The sequence below is a fragment of the Myotis myotis genome, unplaced genomic scaffold (genome assembly GCF_014108235.1).
Source record: "Myotis myotis isolate mMyoMyo1 unplaced genomic scaffold, mMyoMyo1.p scaffold_m19_p_2, whole genome shotgun sequence".
Lineage (NCBI taxonomy): Eukaryota > Metazoa > Chordata > Mammalia > Chiroptera > Vespertilionidae > Myotis > Myotis myotis.
In genome coordinates, this window is record NW_023416324.1 from 107,433,432 (window position 1) to 107,452,150 (window position 18,719).

The following is an 18,719-nucleotide window of genomic DNA, read 5'->3' on the forward strand; positions in this document are numbered from 1 at the left end:
ATACACTGATGGAAGCAGCTTTGTGGTAGAAGGGACCAGGTATGCAGGAGCAGCAGTCATGACAGCTGACAAGGTAATCTGGGCGCAGGCACTAGGGCACAGGACATCAGCTCAGAAGGCAGAGCTAATAGCCCTCACCCAAGCACTACGGTGGGGGAAGGGAAAGGCAGTGAATATATACGCGGACAGCCGATATGCTTTTGCCACTGTTCATGTTCACAGGGCCTTATACCAAGAAAGGGGACTCCTAACCTCAGGAGAAAAGGAAATCAAAAATGTCCCAGAAATCCTTACCCTCTTTGCCGCCCTTTGGATGCCAAAGGCGGTGGCAGTCATACACTGCAAAGGACATCAGTCAACTGACACCCCGGAGACATGGGGAAACGCCTTCGCAAGTAAAAGGGCCAGGGAAGTCACCCAAAAACCAGTGGGGCCCCTCCATATTTTACCAGCTCTCCCTGCAAGGGCCTTTGAGGAGACTCCAGTCCACTCAGAGGAGGCTACTGCGCTGGGGAAAAGACTCCAGGCAAAAGAAACATATGCAGGATGGAAAGAATTGCCAGACCAGAGGCTGCTAGTTCTGGAGGCCCTGGGAAAGGAACTCATTTCCCAGATCCATCAGAGTATTCATCTAGGGAGAACCAAGCTGGTAGAACTGCTTAAACGAGATTATTATATTCCTAACCTCTTTCAGGTCTCAAAGGATGTCTTAAGGAGATGTCACATCTGTGCACAGGTAAACCCTGGGAAGCGGTCCCCATTAGTAGAGGGAATCAGACTCAGAGAGAAAAGTCCTGGAGAGCATTGGGACGTAGACTTTACAGAATTACCCCCAGGTCTGGGAGGATATCGCTACCTGCTGGTTTTCGTTCTCCGGATGGCCAAAGGCTTTCCCTACCAAGTCCGAAACAGCACAAGTAATAGTAAAGAAATTCACCTCAGAACTTGTCCCCAGGTTTGGCCTACCTGTTGCAATGGGGTCCGACAATGGCCCGGGATTCATTGCCCACATCACTCAGTTGTTGGCAAAGATACTAGCTATCAATTGGATATTACACTGTATCTATAGACCTCAGAGCTATATTTATCCTCAGGTAGAGAGGATAAATCGGACCTTGAAGGAAACCCTGACAAAACTAAACCTGGAGACTGGCAAAAACTGGGTAAGCCTCCTCCCTTTTGCCCTACTCTGGGCCCATTGCACCCCATATGTAAAAGGCCTCACCCCTTTTGTGATTTTGTTTGGCCGACCCCCACCACTACTTCCCAAGCTAGGGGAAGAAATATTAGCATCCCTTTCTAATCATAACCTCCTGAAGTCCTTACAGGCTTTACAGCTGAGCTCCAGGCTTACCCACCAATTGGTCTGAGTGGCTCATCGAGACCCACTTTCTGGGACCTGGCCTGGACCACCTCTCTTTCAACCGGGAGACCTGGTGTGGGTTCACAGGCACAAGCCATCATCGCTGGAAGCCAGGTGGACTGGGCCCTTCACTGTCATCCTCAGCACCCCATCGGCCTTAAACGTTGCCGGAAAGAGACACTGGATTCACCGAACTCAAGTAAAAAAGGCGAAATCTGAGGACCCCACTGAACGATGGGCCATCCAACGTACAGGGAACCTGGTTTGCCTGTACCTCTGATATCACCCTCTGTATTTCCCCCTTGACTCTCATACCCCCACCAGGGAGCCTTCTCTATGCATCCTCACTCACATCTTGCTTCAGGTATACTATTACTCTGGTGAGGGAAGGAGGGAGAGAACATTTAGATCTGCTCGGAGGCAGAGAAAAATGGGCCCCGGTATTGATTTCCCTTTTAGTAGGGTTAGGGATTGCCGGCTCCACTGCGGTGGGAACAGCAGCTCTAGTAACAGGAAATCAGAATTTTAAGGCCCTCAGCAGCCAAGTAGATCAAGATCTGAGCACATTAGAACAAAATGTAGATAGACTTGAGATTCCTTCAGTTCCTTAGCCGAGGTAGTATTACAAAAATAGGAGAGGCTTCCACCTGTTATTTCTAAAACAGGGAGGACTATGCATGGCCCTAGGGGAGACCTGTTGTTTTTATACTAACCACTCGGGAGTTATCAGAAAGAGCCTCAGGTGTTACCAGGGAAAGTCTGAAGGAAACTGGTATGAAAACCTCTTCTCCTGGTCCCCCTGGCTCACCACTCTCCTAACCGTCTTAGCTGGGCCATTAGTACTCCTATTACTAACACTAACTTTCGGCCCGTGCATACTGAACTGCTTAATGAATTATATTCAATGAAGAATACAAGCAAATTAATGGTCCTAAGAACTCACTACCAAAGAATGAAAAATGAAGAAACAATGATTTGATTCTCCCGTAAAGTCAGTGGGGAATGTTACAGAGTAGAAAAGTTTTTAGTCCTGCTTAATTACCTAGCCACCTCAGCAGCTTGACAGCTATGCAAAGTTTCTAGGAACTGAGCTCACACACCTGAGCAACGGCCTACAAAGAACAGACAGATCAAAATTAAGAATAGTCCTGACCTTTAAGTTACCCAGAAATGAGTAACAGGAGGATGATAAATAGCTTGGCTAAAACTACGCAATTAGCTTTTGTAACATGGCTTTGCTTGCTGTGGGAACCTGAACACAGATGTAGTTGTCCCCTTTAAATATTGGACTCTGCAGATGGTCATGGCTGCTTCTCTCTTAGGCTTCCCAAGTGAAGGAGTGGACACTGGCCAGCCAATAAAGGCTCTCTAAATTTTAATCAGTCTGGAGTTCTGGTCATTCTGTCGCTCTCACTCCACAACAAAAGGCACCACAAAAAAAGAGAACTACAGGTCAATATCCTTGATGAACATAGATGGTAAAATCCTCAACAAAATTCTAGCAAATTGGATCCAGCATTACATTAGAAAGATCATACACCATAACCAAGTGGGATTTATTCTGGGGATGCAAAGATGGTACAATATCCACAAATCAATAAATGTGATACATCACATAAACAAACTGACAAACAAAAATCACATAATTATATCAATCGATGCAGAAAAAGCATTTGACAAAATCCAACACCCTTTCTTGGCAAAAGATGTAGGGTGGCCCTGTCCAGAGTGGCTCAGTTTATGGAAGCATTGTCCCACACACCAAAAGGTGGCAGGTTTGATTCCCTGCCAGGGCACATACCCCAGTTGTGGGTTCAATTCCTCAGTCAGACTGCATGAGGCAGGCAACCAGTCAGTGTTTCTATCTCACATCAATGATTCTCTCTTTCTCTCTCTCTCTCTCTCTCTCTCTCTCTCTCTCTCTCTCTCTCTCTCTCCTCTTCTCTACCTTTCTCTCTCTAAAATCAATTTAAAAGAGACATGGGGTGGCTAAATGGATAACAAGACCCTATATATGCTGCCTATGACAGTCTCATTCTAGATCAAAAGATACACACAGACTGAAAGTAAAGGGATAGGAAAAAGATATTTAATGGAAATAGAAACAAATTTATTTTTAAAAGCAGGATAGCAATAGTTATATGAGACAACACAGACTTCAAAAACAAAGACTATAATAATAGGTAAAGAAGGATCCAGCAATTCCACATCTCATTATTTATCCAAAGAAACACAAAACACTAAGTTTTAAAGACACATGCACTCCTATGTTCATTGCATAGGAGTAGCCAAGATAGGGAAGCAACCTAAGTGTCCATCAATAGATGAATGGATAAAGAAGTAGTAGTACATATATGCACTGGAATATAACTTAGCCATAAAAAGAATGTCATCTTACCATCACTATCAACATGGATAGATGCAGAAGGTATATACTAAGTGAAATAACTCGAAGAAAGACAAGTAACATATGATTTCACTTATCTGTAGAATGTGAAAAGCCAGATAAATGAACAAACAAAACAGAAATAAATTCATAGATACAGAGAATAATTTGTTGGTTACCAGATAGGAGGGGGTTTGGAGGATGGGTGAAAAAGGTGAAGAGATTAAGAAGTAAAAATTGGTAGTTATAAAATAGTTATGGGGACATAAAGTACAGCATGGGGAATATAGTCAATAATATTGTAATAATGTATGGTGTCAGATGGATACTTGATTTACTGGGGTGATCACTTTGTAAGTTAGATAAATGTGTAATCACTATGTTGTACACCTGAAACTATTGTAATATTGTATGTCAACCATAATTGAAAAATAAAAATTATTTTTAATTATTTTTAAAACTAAGGACAGCATAATCATGCAAACATATTCATCTCCCAATAATAATACAACATAAAGTAACTACCTAGTAATCCATTATGCTTAATGAATACACTAATTAGTAAAAAATCAGAAAGTAATTAAAGCAAATTTTCTTATGTAAACTAATTATGGCCAATTGATGTAATACCCTTTTTTGTTACCCAAGCATGTTTTAATTCATAGACATTTATAACTCTACTAGAAACCCAGTGCACAAATTCATGCATAGGTGGGGTCCAGCTGGCCTGCCCCAATCAGGCCAATTGGGGGTGGGGCAGTGGGTGGTTGGCTAGTTGGCCCCGCCCCCAATTGCGGTGGTGGGGGCCAATCTGGTGTGAGCCTGGCCAGGGGGAGGGGCTGTGGTTGGTTGGTTGGCTGGCCCCACCCCCAGGTCAAACTCCTAGTTGAGGGGACAATTTGCATATTAGCCTTTGATTATATAGGGTAGCCTGTGCAACTTTCCCATAGTGATACCAATATTTGTGGGTTTCAATTGCTGAAACTAACATAAACTGAGTTACCATGTTTTGTTTTAAAGCACAAGTTCTATGCCTCCATACTTCCCAAGGTGATTGTGGTTTCATTCCCAGCTAGGAGCCTGGAGCTTGTTGGCCCAACTAGAAACAAACACTAGCAAAAACTGCTACAGCCACTTATGTGCGGAGTTTGTTTTATAGATTATAATTTTAGCTAGAGGCCCAGTGCATGAAATCCATACATGGGTAGGGTCCCTAGGCCTGGCCGGAGATCAGGGCCAATCAGGTTCCCCACCTCCCCACCTCTCTGCCTCCTACTTCCCTCGCTACTCATGTACCACCACCACGTGGTTCCCTGACTCCTGGCCTCCCCAACTCTTTCTTCCCTTGCTCCCTCAGTGCCCCACCACAGCTGCTAGTCGCCTGTCATGTTCCACGCTGCCCCCTGGTGATCAGTACACATCAAGTGTGTACACATCGAGTGATCAAACTCCTGGTCTCCCAGACAAACTCCCAAGAAGACAATTTGCATATTAGCCTTTTATTATATAAGATGTGCAGTGAAAAAATGTCCCAAGCAAATATACACAAATAGGTGGTATGTTTATCTGTGTCTAAGTATTATCCTCATCATCCCATAGATGAGCCTTAATGAGCCTTTTGCTCATTAAGAATCCCCAGGTTGCCTGCCCAGCATAGCTCAGTGGTTGTGGTCAACCTATGAATTAGGAGGTCACAGTTCCATTCCTAATCAGGGCACATGTTGTGGGCTTGGTCCCCAGTGCAGAGTGTGCAGGAGGCAACCAATAAATGATTTTCTCATCACTAATGTTTCTATCTCTCTCTCCCCCTCCATTCCTCTCTGAAATCAATAAAAATATATTTTAAAATATCATCATCATCATCATCATGTGCCACAGGTAAATCACTTGTAGGTGAACTGAGTCTGTCCAGGGCATCCAAAATGGCACAAACATTTAAAAACAAGAATCCCCAGGCCAAATCCTTCCAAAATCTCACTAATAACCCTTCTTTCACTTGTATAGAGAGGACCTGCTAACATTATATACTACAATTTCATGATTTTTTATACATACCATCTCTTCTGGTCAATTATCTCTCCCAACAGTTGGCTCTATAAACTGTAAGTACATATTTGGAATTAAAGCGGGTATAAAGCCATCTTTATACTTGGAAGATTCTTAGAGTATAGAATGATTGAAATTAGAATATATTAGGCTGATACCATGAAAGGTCCATGAATCATTTGATTATAAAACATTTTCACATTAGTTCATTCAAATAGAAAGCATAAATATCAGCACACATTATAATAGTTGCCACAGCTACCTTTCTGAAATATTTACCATGAGCTAGCACTGTGGTATGGTCTAAATTTGTCACCACATTTATTTTTTTAAATTTTATTTTATTGTTTAAAGTATTACAGACAGTAATACATATGTCTTCTATTTTTCCCCATTGACCTTTCCCCGGTCTCCCCTATCCCCCAGCACATGTCCTCACCCCACCCCTCTAGTGTCCTGTGTCCATTAGTTATGCTTATATGCATGCATATAAGTCCTTTCGTTGATCTCATATCTCCCCATCGCAACACTCCCCAGCCTTCCCGCTGTAATTTGGCAGTCTGTTCAATGCTTCTCTGCCTCTGTATCTATCTTTTTGTTCATCAGGTTATAATGTTCATTATTATCTATAAATGAGTGAGATCATGTAGTGCTTTTTGTTCACTTCCTGACTTATTTCACTTAGCATAATGCTCTGCTGTTGGGGGCCAGATGTAAGCTAGCAAGGTCCTTGCACCTGAAGGGGCTAGCAAGGCTGGAACCCTTACCCACACAATTTTCCCAGACTTGTTTAGATGGAGATTATCAGTAGAATGAGAGCAACCTTTGTAGAATAAGAACAGCCTTTCATAGCTTACCAAGAAGTCTGTAACTATTTACTGAGATATGCTGTACTGAGAACTTGTCCTTCTGCTGTGTCTCTCCCTTAGAGATTAAGAGGAACAAAGAATACATTCCTCTTGACAGACCACCTATGCAGTGTGTTGTATATAAATAAGATTGTGTGGCTAATAAACTTGCTTCAGTACTTCGAGAACTGGGGTCCTCCCGATCCCGCTTTCCTGTCTTTCTTTCTTTCTCAATTCCCACCTCCCTACCTCAGCCCGGCTCAACCTGTCAGGCTGGCCCTGACACTCTGCAATTCCATTTATGCTGCAGCAAATGGTAAGAATTCCTTCTTTTTTTATAGCAGCGTAGTATTCCATTGTGTAGATGTACCATAGTTTTCTAATCCACTCATCTGCTGATGGGCACTTAGGCTTTTTCCAAATCTTGGCTATTATGAATTGTGCTGCCATGAACATAGGGGTGTATATATCATTTCTGATTCGTGTTTCTGTTTTCTTGGGATATATTCCTAGAGGTGGTATTACTGGGTCAAATGGCAGTTCCATTTTTAAATTTTTGAGTAAACGCCATACTATTTTCCACAATGGCTGCACCAGCCTGCATTCCCACCAGCAGTAAAGGAGGGTTCATTTTTCTCCTCATACTCTCCAGCACTTGTCATTTGTTGATGTGTTGATGATGGCCATTCTGACAAGTGTGAGGTGATACCTCATTGTTGTTTTGATTTGCATCTCACGGATGATTAGTGACTTTGAGTATGCTTCCATGTGTCTCTTGGCTTTCTAAGTGTCCTCTTTCGAAAAGTGACTATTTAGGTCCATTGCCCATTTTTTGATTGGACTGATTATTTTCCTTCTGTTGAGTTCTATGAGTTCCCTGTAAATGTTGGAGGTAAACCCTTATTTGAGATAACATTGGAAAATATGTTCTCCCATGCAGTGGGCTTTTTTGTTGTTTTGTTGATGGTTTCTTTTGCTGCACAGAAGCTTTTTATTCTGATGTAATACCATTTATTTATTTTTTCCTTATTGTCTCTTGCCCTAGGATCTGTGTCTGTAAAGATATTGCTATGACATATGTCTGCAATTTTGCCACCTATAGAGTTTTGTAGGATTTTTATGGTTTCCCGTCTTACATTCAAGACCTTTAGCCATTTCGAATTTGTTTTTGTGTATGGTGTAAGTTGGTGATCTAGTTTCATTTTTTTCATCTATCTAACCAAATTTCCCAGCACCATTTATTAAAGAGGCTGTTTTGACTCCATGGTATGCTCTTGCCTCCTTTGTCAAATATTTATTGAGTATAATGGTTTGGGTCATTTTCTGGGTCCTCTATTCCTTTCCATTGTTCTATATCTTTGTTCTTGTGCCAGTACCCGGCACGTTTGACAACCATGGCTTGGTAATATAGTTTGATGTCTGGTATTGTGATCCCTACAACTTTGTTCTTTCTCAGAATAAAAGTGGCTATTTGGGGTCTTTTTTTATTCCAGATGAATTTTTGGAGAGTTCGTTCTAGATCTTTGAAATATGCCATTGGTATTTTATTTTAATTTTTAAAAAATATATTTTATTGATTTTTTACAGAGAGGAAGGGAGAGGGATAGAGAGTTAGAAACATCGACTAGAGAGAAACATCGATCAGCTGCCTCCTGTACGCCACCTACTGTGGATGTGCCCACAACCAAGGTACATATCCTTGACCAGAATCAAACCTGGGACCCTTGTGTCCATAGGCTGACGTTCTATCCACTGAGCCAAACCAGTTAGGACAGCCATTGGTATTTTAATAAGTACTGCATTGAATCTATAGATTGCTTTAGGTAATATGGACATTTTAATGAGTTGATTCTACCAATCCATGAACATGGTATGTTCTTCCATTTGTTTATGTCTTCCTCTATCTCTTTTTTCAATGTCCTGTAATTTTCAGGGTACAGGTCTTTTACGTCCTTGGTTAAGTTTATTCCTAGGTATTTTAATTCTTTTGGTGCAATGGTAAATGGGATTGCTTCTGTAGTTTCACTTTCTGTAAGTTCACTATTGGTGTAAAGAAATGCCATGGATTTCTTAGCATTAATTTTGTATCCTGCTACATTGCCGAATTCATTTATTAAGTCTAACAATTTTTTTATGGAGTCTTTAGGGTTCTGTATGTACAGTATCATGTCATCTGCAAATAAGGACAGTTTTACTTCTTCTTTCCCAATCTGGATGCCTTTTATTTCTTCTTCTTGTCTGATCTCAATGGCTAGTACTTCCAGTACTATTTTGAACAGGAGTGGTGAGAGTGGGCATCCTTGTCTTTTTCCTGTTCTTAGTAGAAACGGATTTAGATTTTGCCCATTGAGTATGATGTTGGCTGTAGGATTGTCATATAGGGCTTTTATTACTTTGAAATATGACCCATCTATTCCTACTTTTCTGAACGTTTTTATCAAGAAAGTGTGTTGGATTTTGTCAAATGCTTTTTCTAAATCGATTTATATGATTATGTGATTTTTGACTCTCAGTTTGTTTATGTGATCTATCGCATTTATTGATTTGCGAATATTGAACCATCTTTGCATCCCTGTAAAAAGTCCCACTTAGTCATGGTGTATGATCTTTCTAATGTATCGCTGAATCTGATTTGTTGAGGACTTCAGCATCTATGTTCATCAACTATATTTCCTTGTAGTGCTCTTTTAGTGTAGTGTCTTTATCTGGTTTGGGGGTTAGGGTAATTATGGATTCATAGGATCAGTTGTTATTTCTCCTCTTTCATTTCTGATTTTGTTCTTTAGGGTCCTCTCTCTTTTCCTCTTGGTGAGCCTGGCTAGAGTTTCATCAATCTTGTTTATCCTTTCCAAGTACCAGCTCTTGGTTTTATTGATCTTTTTTATTTTAGTTTTTTGTCTCTATGTCATTCATCTCCACTCTGATCTTTATTATTTCCTTCCTTCTGCCTATGCTGGGCTTTTCTTGTTGCTCTCTTTCTAACTCTTTGAGTTGTAGGGTTAGATAACTTAATACCATTGTTTCTTATTTTTTGAGGAAGGCCTGTAGAGCTATGAACTTCCCTCTAAAGAGGGAAGTTGAGTTTTCATTGTCGTTTGTTGCCATGATGCTTTTTATTTCTTCTTTGATCTCTCTGGTAACCCAGTCATTGTTTAATAGCATGCTATTTAGCCTCCAGGTGTTTGATTTTTATTGTTTTTATTGTAGTTGATTTCTAGCTTTATGCCATTGTGTTCTGAGATGGTGCTTGATATGATTTCTATCTTCTTGAATTTGAAGAGACTTTGCCTGTGACCCGGATAGATATATGGTCCATCTTTGAAAATGACCCATGTGCACTTGACAGGAATGTATATTCTGTGGCTTTTTGGTGAAATGTTCTGAAGATGTCAATTAATTCCATCTGATCTAGTGAGTCATTTAGGATTGAGTATTTTTGCTGATTTTTTGTTTAGATGATTTGTCCAATGGTGATACTGGGGTATTAAAGTCCCCTACTATGACTGTATTACTATCAATCTCTCCCTTGAAATCCTCCAGAAGTTTGTTTTGTTTGTGTGTGTATGTGTATATTTATATTTATATTTATATTTATATTTATATTTATATTTGCATATATTTGGGTGCTCCCCTATTGGGTGTATATATGTTTATCAGAGTTATATTTTCTTGTTGGATTGCTCCCTTTAATATTATGAAGTGGCCTTCCTTACCTCTTGTTATGTCCATCACGTTGAGATCTAATTTGTCAGATATAAGTATTGCTTCCCCAGATTTTTTTTTTCATTTCCATAAGCCTGAGAAATCTTTTTCCATCCCTTCATCGTCAGTGTGCATGAGTCCTTTTTTCTGTGGTGGGTTTCCTGTAAACAGCAGATATATGGGTCATGTTTTCTTATCCACTCAGCTACCCTATATCTTTTGATTGGGGCATTTAATTCATTAACATTTAAAGTTATTATTGATAGGTGCTTGTTTGTTGCCATTTTTATTCTTTATGCCTGTGTTCCTTGTTTGTTTCCTATTTCTTCTTTTTGCAGCAGACCCTTTAGCATTTCTTGCATTACTGGTTTGGTGGTAATAAACTCCCTTAGCCCTTTTTTGTCTGTGAAGCTCCTGATTTCACCCTCAATTTTGATTGATAGCCTTGCTGGGTACAGTATTCTTGGATTCAGACCCTTTCCTTTGCATGACTTCGTATATTTCATTCCATTCCCTTCTTGCCTGGTGTGTTTCTGTTGAGAAATCAGTTGCTAGTTTGATGGGGGATCCTTTGTAGGTTAGTTTCTGTCTCTCTCCGGCTGCTTTTAAGATTCTTTGTTGTTAGTGTTTGCAAATTTAATTATAATGTGCCTGGGTGTCCGTCTTTTGGGGTTCATTTTGTTTGGGACTCTGTGAGCTTCTAGGATTCTTAGGAGATTTTTCTTCCCTATATTAAGGAAGTTTTCTGTCGTTATTTCTTCAAACATGTTTTCTATTCCTTGCTCAGTTTCCTCTCCTTCTGGCCTCTCTATTATGCATTAGTTGTTTCATTTTCTGTTGTCCCAAAGTTCCCTTAGGCTCTCCTCCTGTTTTTAAATTTTTTTTTCTAGATGCTGCTCTGCTTGGGTATTTTTTTCCTACTTTGTCTTCTAGCTCACTGATGCAGTCCTCTGCTTCTTCTAGTCTACTCTTGATGCTTTCTATTGAGTTCTTTATAACAGCGATGCCATTTTTCATTACTTCTTGGTTCTTCTTCATTTCCTCTTGGTTCTTACACATATTGTTGAATTTGTCTTCCATTCTTTTCAGCCACCTTATGACCATTTCTCTGAATTCTTTCTCTGACACATAGCTTGCCTCTTTTTCATTTACTTCCTTTTCTGGTGATTCCTCCTTTTCTTTCATTTGTGAGCTGTTTATTTTTCTCCCCATGGTCTCTCTTCTCTCGGTGTCTGGTTATATAGCTCTCTCTCTCTCTCCTGCATTGATTTAAAGTCATAAAATACAACACGACAAGGAACAACACACAAGGCACTTAACACAAATGTATTCACCATACTAATAACCCCAAATAAAGGTGACCACAAGAGAAAAGATAATTAGGGGATAAAAAAAGTGCAAAAATGATATTGAGAAATGGGTAAAAAAGTAAGTGGGGGAAGAAAGAGAATAAAAAAAAGAAGGGGGCAACAACTACTTATATGGGGAGAAAACTCCAGTAGAACAACAACTAATCCCAAAAATGAAAAAAACAAACACCCAGAGATGAATGCAAACTACAAAAAACAACTAATAACAAGCGAGGAGAGGAAAAACAGAAGCAAAAAATAAAGACAAAAACAAATTTTTTTAAAAAAGGGAAACAATATCACAAACAGGCAAAAAAAACCCCAATCTCATCAACAATCAATCAAACAACAACAATAGGACAGAGAGAAAGCAAAGCAAAACAAAATAAAACAAAAAAAAACATAGTACAAAAAAAATAACAACAGAAAAAACAAAACAAAAAGAGAGGGAAGAGAGAAAAAATTTTGCTACTAAAGAAGGTGAAGAGAGAGGTGTGTATGGACTTGGAGCAGGGGATCAGAAATTAGATTTATAAGTAGGATACATTTTTAACAGGTGGCAAAAAGAAGGAATTGGGAAAATCTAACACAGGAATAGGGTAAGAGAACAGGACAAGAAAAGGGGAAACATGAGTGATGGAGTGTTGGCATAAAGGTAAAGTTGAGATAGAGTAAAATGATTCTAAAGGAAGAATGAAAATAGAATGTAGAACATTAATCCCAAAATAAATAAAGAGAAAATAAAATGACACTTTTTAAATGTTAAAATAGTAGTAATAATAATACTAGTTAAAAATAAATATATAATAATTAAAAAGGTAAAATCAAGTGAGAAAAAAAGAGAAAAATATTTTCTTAATAAAAGGTGTAAAAATAAAAATGTGTAGTAGTGAAGATCATTCATTTTCTCTACTCTTCTGTTTGGCACACATTTTTGTGTCAGGTAGTCAGGACAGTATTGAAGTTCCCTACTATACATTGCTCTTCTGTGTTGTAAACTACAGTCCTGTTTTAAAGCAGGCAGTATTTCTTTGTTTCCCAGACTGCCTTCATTTGTATTTACAAAAGGAGTCTATTTGTGATTCAGCCCTGGGTGGCAGTGTTTCTGGATTGACCTCTGGGGCTATAAGTCCTCTCTAGCCAGTATTTATCTTTTGTTTTACCTGTCGCACTTAATACTGGTTTGGGAGAATCAAATGCCCCAAAGCTGGTTCCCTGAACATTACTCCCTGCTCTGAGCCCCAGGTTCCACAAAAACAACTTTCCCCTGCACTCTCTGAGAGTGTCCCCAATTGGGTGATCCTATGTATTGGGTTTATTAATCAAAAGCAAGGATTTAAAGAGAAAAAAAGAGCCAGAGTAAGTGGGCGAGTTTGCAACTTTTACCGTCCAGCACTGCACGCAATTCACCAAATGTCTCTTCTGCATGTCCTTTTTTCCCTGGCACTAAGCAGCTGGCACAATGGTAAAATGCGAGGCTGCCTTTTTGTGCCCAGTCCAGCTATAGGCTGATTTTTAGAGTTCCCTTCTGCCAGCAGCCCTGCGGGTCCCCTTCCACACTCGCGGATCACCCTGGCCCCAAGGGCCGCGGACTTTGTGGGGTGTAGATTTCCCCCCTGCACATTTCTCTCTCCAACCTGGATTGCAGATCTCACCTTTCCCTAGGCAAAATTTGACCTTTCCATGAAGAGGAGCAGGGCTTGTCCGAGTCCATGTATTTGCGCTGCTTGAGATTCAGTGTTCCTGGGTTCATAGCTGGTCCCTGGGTGTTGTGGTTGCAGGGCCCCGGGATGTATACGTTTCTGATAACAGCCACTCTCCCCTTCAAGATGGCACAGTCTCCACGGCAGAGCCGGCCACAGTCTCCAACAGTCCCCAACAGTCCCCTACAGTCCCCTGGAGTATAGCTATGGCTCACCCACAAATTTACACTCTCAGTATATCCACACACTCTCCTTTCATTCTCTCACTCACACACTATCTTGCAGTCTGCCATCCTGTTGACAGCCATCTTCTTTCTCTTGTCACTGCATTTAAACTTTGTAACCATCCTGAGGCAAAAGTCCTTGCCAATTCTTAAACATGAGGAAACCAATAGATAGAAAGTGAAATATCTTGCTCTAGGATTCCAGTGACATAACTATAAGCTACATTGCTAGAATTTGAGACCCCAGAACTGGTGGCCCATTTGACAACCTAATAGTTATCATCATCATCATCACTTTTTATTTGCAAGTTGCCAGAAATGAAAAGTGTTTCTACTTTTTAAGAATCCCAGAGACAGGGAATAAAATAAAGGTTTACCCAAACTGAAAGGTTGATCGGCTCCACTTTCATAAAGTCTATAAGAAAGGACAGTAGGAATCTGTTGATTTATGCCTCTGCCCTGGAAGCTCACCAGAAGGTACAGCATGTTATAGATTAACAATCCTATAAAAAAGGACCCAAGAAACACATATTAAAAACTTCATTTGCATCACAAATAAGTAACCTGCCATGGTATTTTGCTATCCCACTGACATGTTGCCAGGAAAAAAAACAAAACAGAAAAATAAAAAGCAATGAGTTTCCTCACAGGTAAGGAACAGAGCTTGAATAAACTGAAGCTGTTATTCAATCTGTTATTCAGTTTAGTGTGGAAGCACAGACCCATTCTTCTTCCCACAAAAAGAATGAGGATGATAGGGACTGGATGTCCCTAGAATTGAGGGATCCTAAGGTTCTAACATGCTAAACAGCAAATGAAGAAAGCAAAGAAAAGGTTATAGTGCAACGGAGAAGAGGCACTATGATTCTCATCTGGGGGAAGCCACATTAAATCTAGGAAATAACAGTACTCCAGAATAAAAGAGTGATAGTTTATTGTAGCAACTGCCAGTGATAGACTTAGCTAGTCCTAGAGACAGTCTTGACATTCCAAAAAGCAAACTCATCCAACAAATATTAAATGTGACATAATCTGGGTTGTTGTTGTTTTAAGTCAATTGTTATGGCACTTGACAATTAGTGTTTGATACCTGCATCAATTTGTCTTATAAAACAGTCACAGCCTCTGGATAAATAATAAACAAGTTTCATCTGAGGGGGTAGTGGCTTGCCCATGGTTATTTACCTGGTAAATAGGAGACTCAAGAAATCCAACGCTTAAATTTAAATATACCTGACAGGTTATCTGTACTGTGCTTTTTCACTACATAGTGAACCAGCATTCAAGTAATTCCAGTCTTCCAGCAGTAGGTAGAGGTAGTGGGTCAAGAAAAGCTGCAGGAACAGTTTTCTAACTCTTTAGTTAGATCCTCCATGTAGCCTTGCATTTACTATGTCTTTACATATCTATACTTCCCTCTGTGAGACTGCTGATTTCCCATATCATCTCCTCTGCTCTTGTTAATCATGGGGGATTATTGAAGGTAAAGAAAAGTTCTATGCTAGAAAAAGTCTACAAGAGACACTCTACATGAGCACATGGTCATCAACACTTCACAACATTCACCAATTCTTCTTCAGCCAGCCAGACTTTGAAGCAAAAGTCAGAGGAGACTTTTTGTGTTTTTGTTTGTTTTTGTTTTTTGTTGTTGTTTTTTTAGGTTTTTCTGAGAACCAGAGTCTCCCTAGTTCTTCCTAAACCAGGAAGTACTGGCCTTTCTACATAGGCCAGGAACATTAGCAACATCTGGGAGCTTGTTAAGTATGCAGAATATAAGCCATGTAGCCTTACTGAATCAGAATGGTCTTCCATATGCCCAGATGTAACAAACTGGTATGCACAACAAAGAAATTAATATTCAGGACCATTAGAAAAAAAGGACATACTCCTGTATGAAGAGGCTTGTATAAGTGTTAGTTATCACTGGGTAAGCATAGATCAGACAAAGGTACAAAATAAAGAGATGTAAGAAATACTACTTTCGCCGAAACCGGTTTGGCTCAGTGGATAGAGCGTCGGCCTGAGGATTGAAAGGTCCCAGGTTCGATTCCGGTCAAGGGCATGTGCCTGGGTTGCGGGCATATCTCCAGTGGGGGATGTGCAGGAGGCAGCTGATCGATGTTTCTCTCTCATCGATGTTTCTGGCTCTCTATCTCTCTCCTTTCCTCTCTGTAAAAAAATCAATAAAATATATTAAAAAAAAAAAGAAATACTACTTTCTTCTTGGTCATTCTACATAGATCACTGTGATACTGTATTCTTGCTTATAGACAGAAAAACAAGCATGCTGCATCTAAAATCCCATCCTATGCAATGGTCACTGGCTGTGTTGATTTGTTAGCAGATTTCTAAGCTCTTTGCAAAAATGCCTAGATAATGCCTCTTTACAGATGATCTTGAGATACAAAGACTCCTTTAGGTTCTAGAATCAGACAGAACTGTAGGAGAAAGGAATACCTCACAATCATAAAACAACCATATGGTGATGGCACTTTGCCTTGCCACAGAACATTTTAAGATCAGCAGACATATAATTTTATCTTTAATGCAGTACAAAAATCTTTATTCTAATAATAAAATATCAAATTGGTGGACTTGAATGAATAGTGGCAGAAATTAACTGACTTCATTATGAGTTTCTTAAGCAAACTACAACTCATTAGACTAAAGACTACAACAAAATGGGATAATACAATTTTCTTTTATTGTTGACTAGAGGCCCGATTCATGAAATTCTACAAGAGTAGTCCTTCGCAGCCCCAGCTGCCTTGCAGCCCCGCGGCCCCGCCACCATCCACTGGTCATTCCAAAAGGTCATTCCAGAAGGTCGTTCCAGACAGTCGTTCCATGTCTGGTCTAATTAGCGTATTACTTCTTTATTATATAGGATAATATTACAAATGTCTCCCATTTTCTCCCTTTTCTCCCCCTCCACGCAACCCATGCCACATCCCAGGCCTTCCTCATATTATTGTGTTAATGGGCTGTGCGTGATGCATATAGGTTCTTTGGTTAACCTCTTCTTGCCTTCTCTCACCTCCACTGAGATTTGTTATTCTGTTCTATGCATGCATACCACTGGACCTATATTTTTTTACAATATACACAATAACTCTATTATCAGATTGTAGATACAAAAAAAAAATACTGATTAACATGCAATAAATATTAATATTTCAGGAAAAAAGAATTGAAATATAATATTACCAAAACTGTACTAACATAGTATGTATCATAAAAGTTGTAGGAAATACTAAAAATCTGCAAATGATGGGATTCCTTCTATTATATTCTAAAATATTTTTTACTCTGGTTCTATTTTTGTTTATCAGTTTATGTTGTTCATTATATTCCACACAAAAAAGTGAGATCATGTGATATTTATCTTACCCTGACTGGAATATTTCATTTACAATAGTGCTTTTCAGGTACAACCATACTGTTGCAAATGGTAGGAGTTCCTTCTTTTTAACAGCAGCGTAGTATTCCATTGTGTATATCTACCAGTTTTTCAATCCACTCATCTGCTGAGGAGCATTTAGGCTGTTTCCAAATCTTAGCTATGGTAAATTGTGCTGCTATAAACATAGAGGTGCATATACACTTTCATACTGGTGTTTCTGATTTCCTGGGATATATTCCTAGAAGTGGGATCACTGGGTCAAATGGAAGGTCCATTTTTAGTTTTTTGAGGAAACTCCATACTGTTTCCCACAGTGGCTGCACCGTTCTGTGTGGGAAACTGTTTATTGCCTTCACCATCTGATAAGTATAGACAGAGAACTCCCCGAAACCCCCCGAAGGCTGGGTGCCTTTGAAGCCCTAGCAAAGCTCAGAGCTAGGTGCCACCTCTGTTTGTCCAGACAGTGGTAGCTGAATCTACTCCCCCATTTATTATTATGTAAATCCTTGCTGATGGGCTAGTCTGATTGTTACTTAGGGGGTCACCTGCCTAAGGGCTATGCTATGGGTGCATCCCAGATCAATAAAAGCTTGGTGAGGCCTGAGCACGGAGGAAGTCCTTCAGGACTTGCCGCCTGGTCCCCCAATATTGCAAAATTATCTCGTGTCTTTTTCTCTCATTTGTTGTGCGGCTCCTCTTTCAGATACCGAACCCTACTCCACGTGGGACGTGGAAGGAAACACTCGACATCTGGCACCCGACGAGTAATCTGGAAGTGCAGGTCTCCCTGGAGCGAGAAAAGGAAGTTTACACCGAAAACGTGTGGAAAACTCACCGAAAAAGAGGTGAGGGGAAGTCTACCGCATGCAATGCCCAGGATCAACTACAGAAGCCCGGGTCTGTAAGTACACTGGGAACGTTTTCTTAACCAGGCTAACAAACAGGGCAGGATTTGGCTTTAAGAAAGTAGATTCGGCTTTAAAAAGGTATATTTGGTTTTTAAAAACTGAGAAACTTTATTATAGACTTTTGATTTGCATGTTTAAAGTGTTAAAATTGTAGTGTTAAAAGTATTAAAAGTGTAAAATCTTTTACAGTTTTTGCATGTTATAATAGAATATAACCTTTGTTTTTCTTGAAAAAGGTACTCTTTTAGATCAGGCTGAAAAAAGAGTGCCATGGTCATCTTAATGTGTTTTCTTACCCAAATTAAAATCTTAATTTGTATTTGGAATCTATCTGTAATAAGAAATGAAACCCCGCTGCCGAATCTCTCTCTGGTTCGGAGAGATTCAAAGGTGGCAGGAAAGGGCAGAGCTATAAGCTCTCCCACAATGAGATTACTTAATGTTTTATTTAAAAATTACCGGAGAACATGTTTGGAACACTAAACTTTGGCTAAGATAACCTTGGGTGCTAGCCATGACTTTAGAAAGTGAAATAGGGAAAAACTTAAAATGTCTTTTTCAATTAAGCATGACTTTGGGAACAAATACACCATCTTTATCCTTTTTTTCCAGCTAATGACTTAAAGCTTTTACAAATTTATAAATGCATCCGGGATTTCTGTGCACATGTAAAGAGAAAAGGCCAGTTTAAAAACGAGTGCACATAGTTTTGAGCTGAACTTTACCTTTGGCTGTGTACAGAATAAAATCCCGAGACTGTTTTGGCCTTAAAAATGGCGAAGTTGAA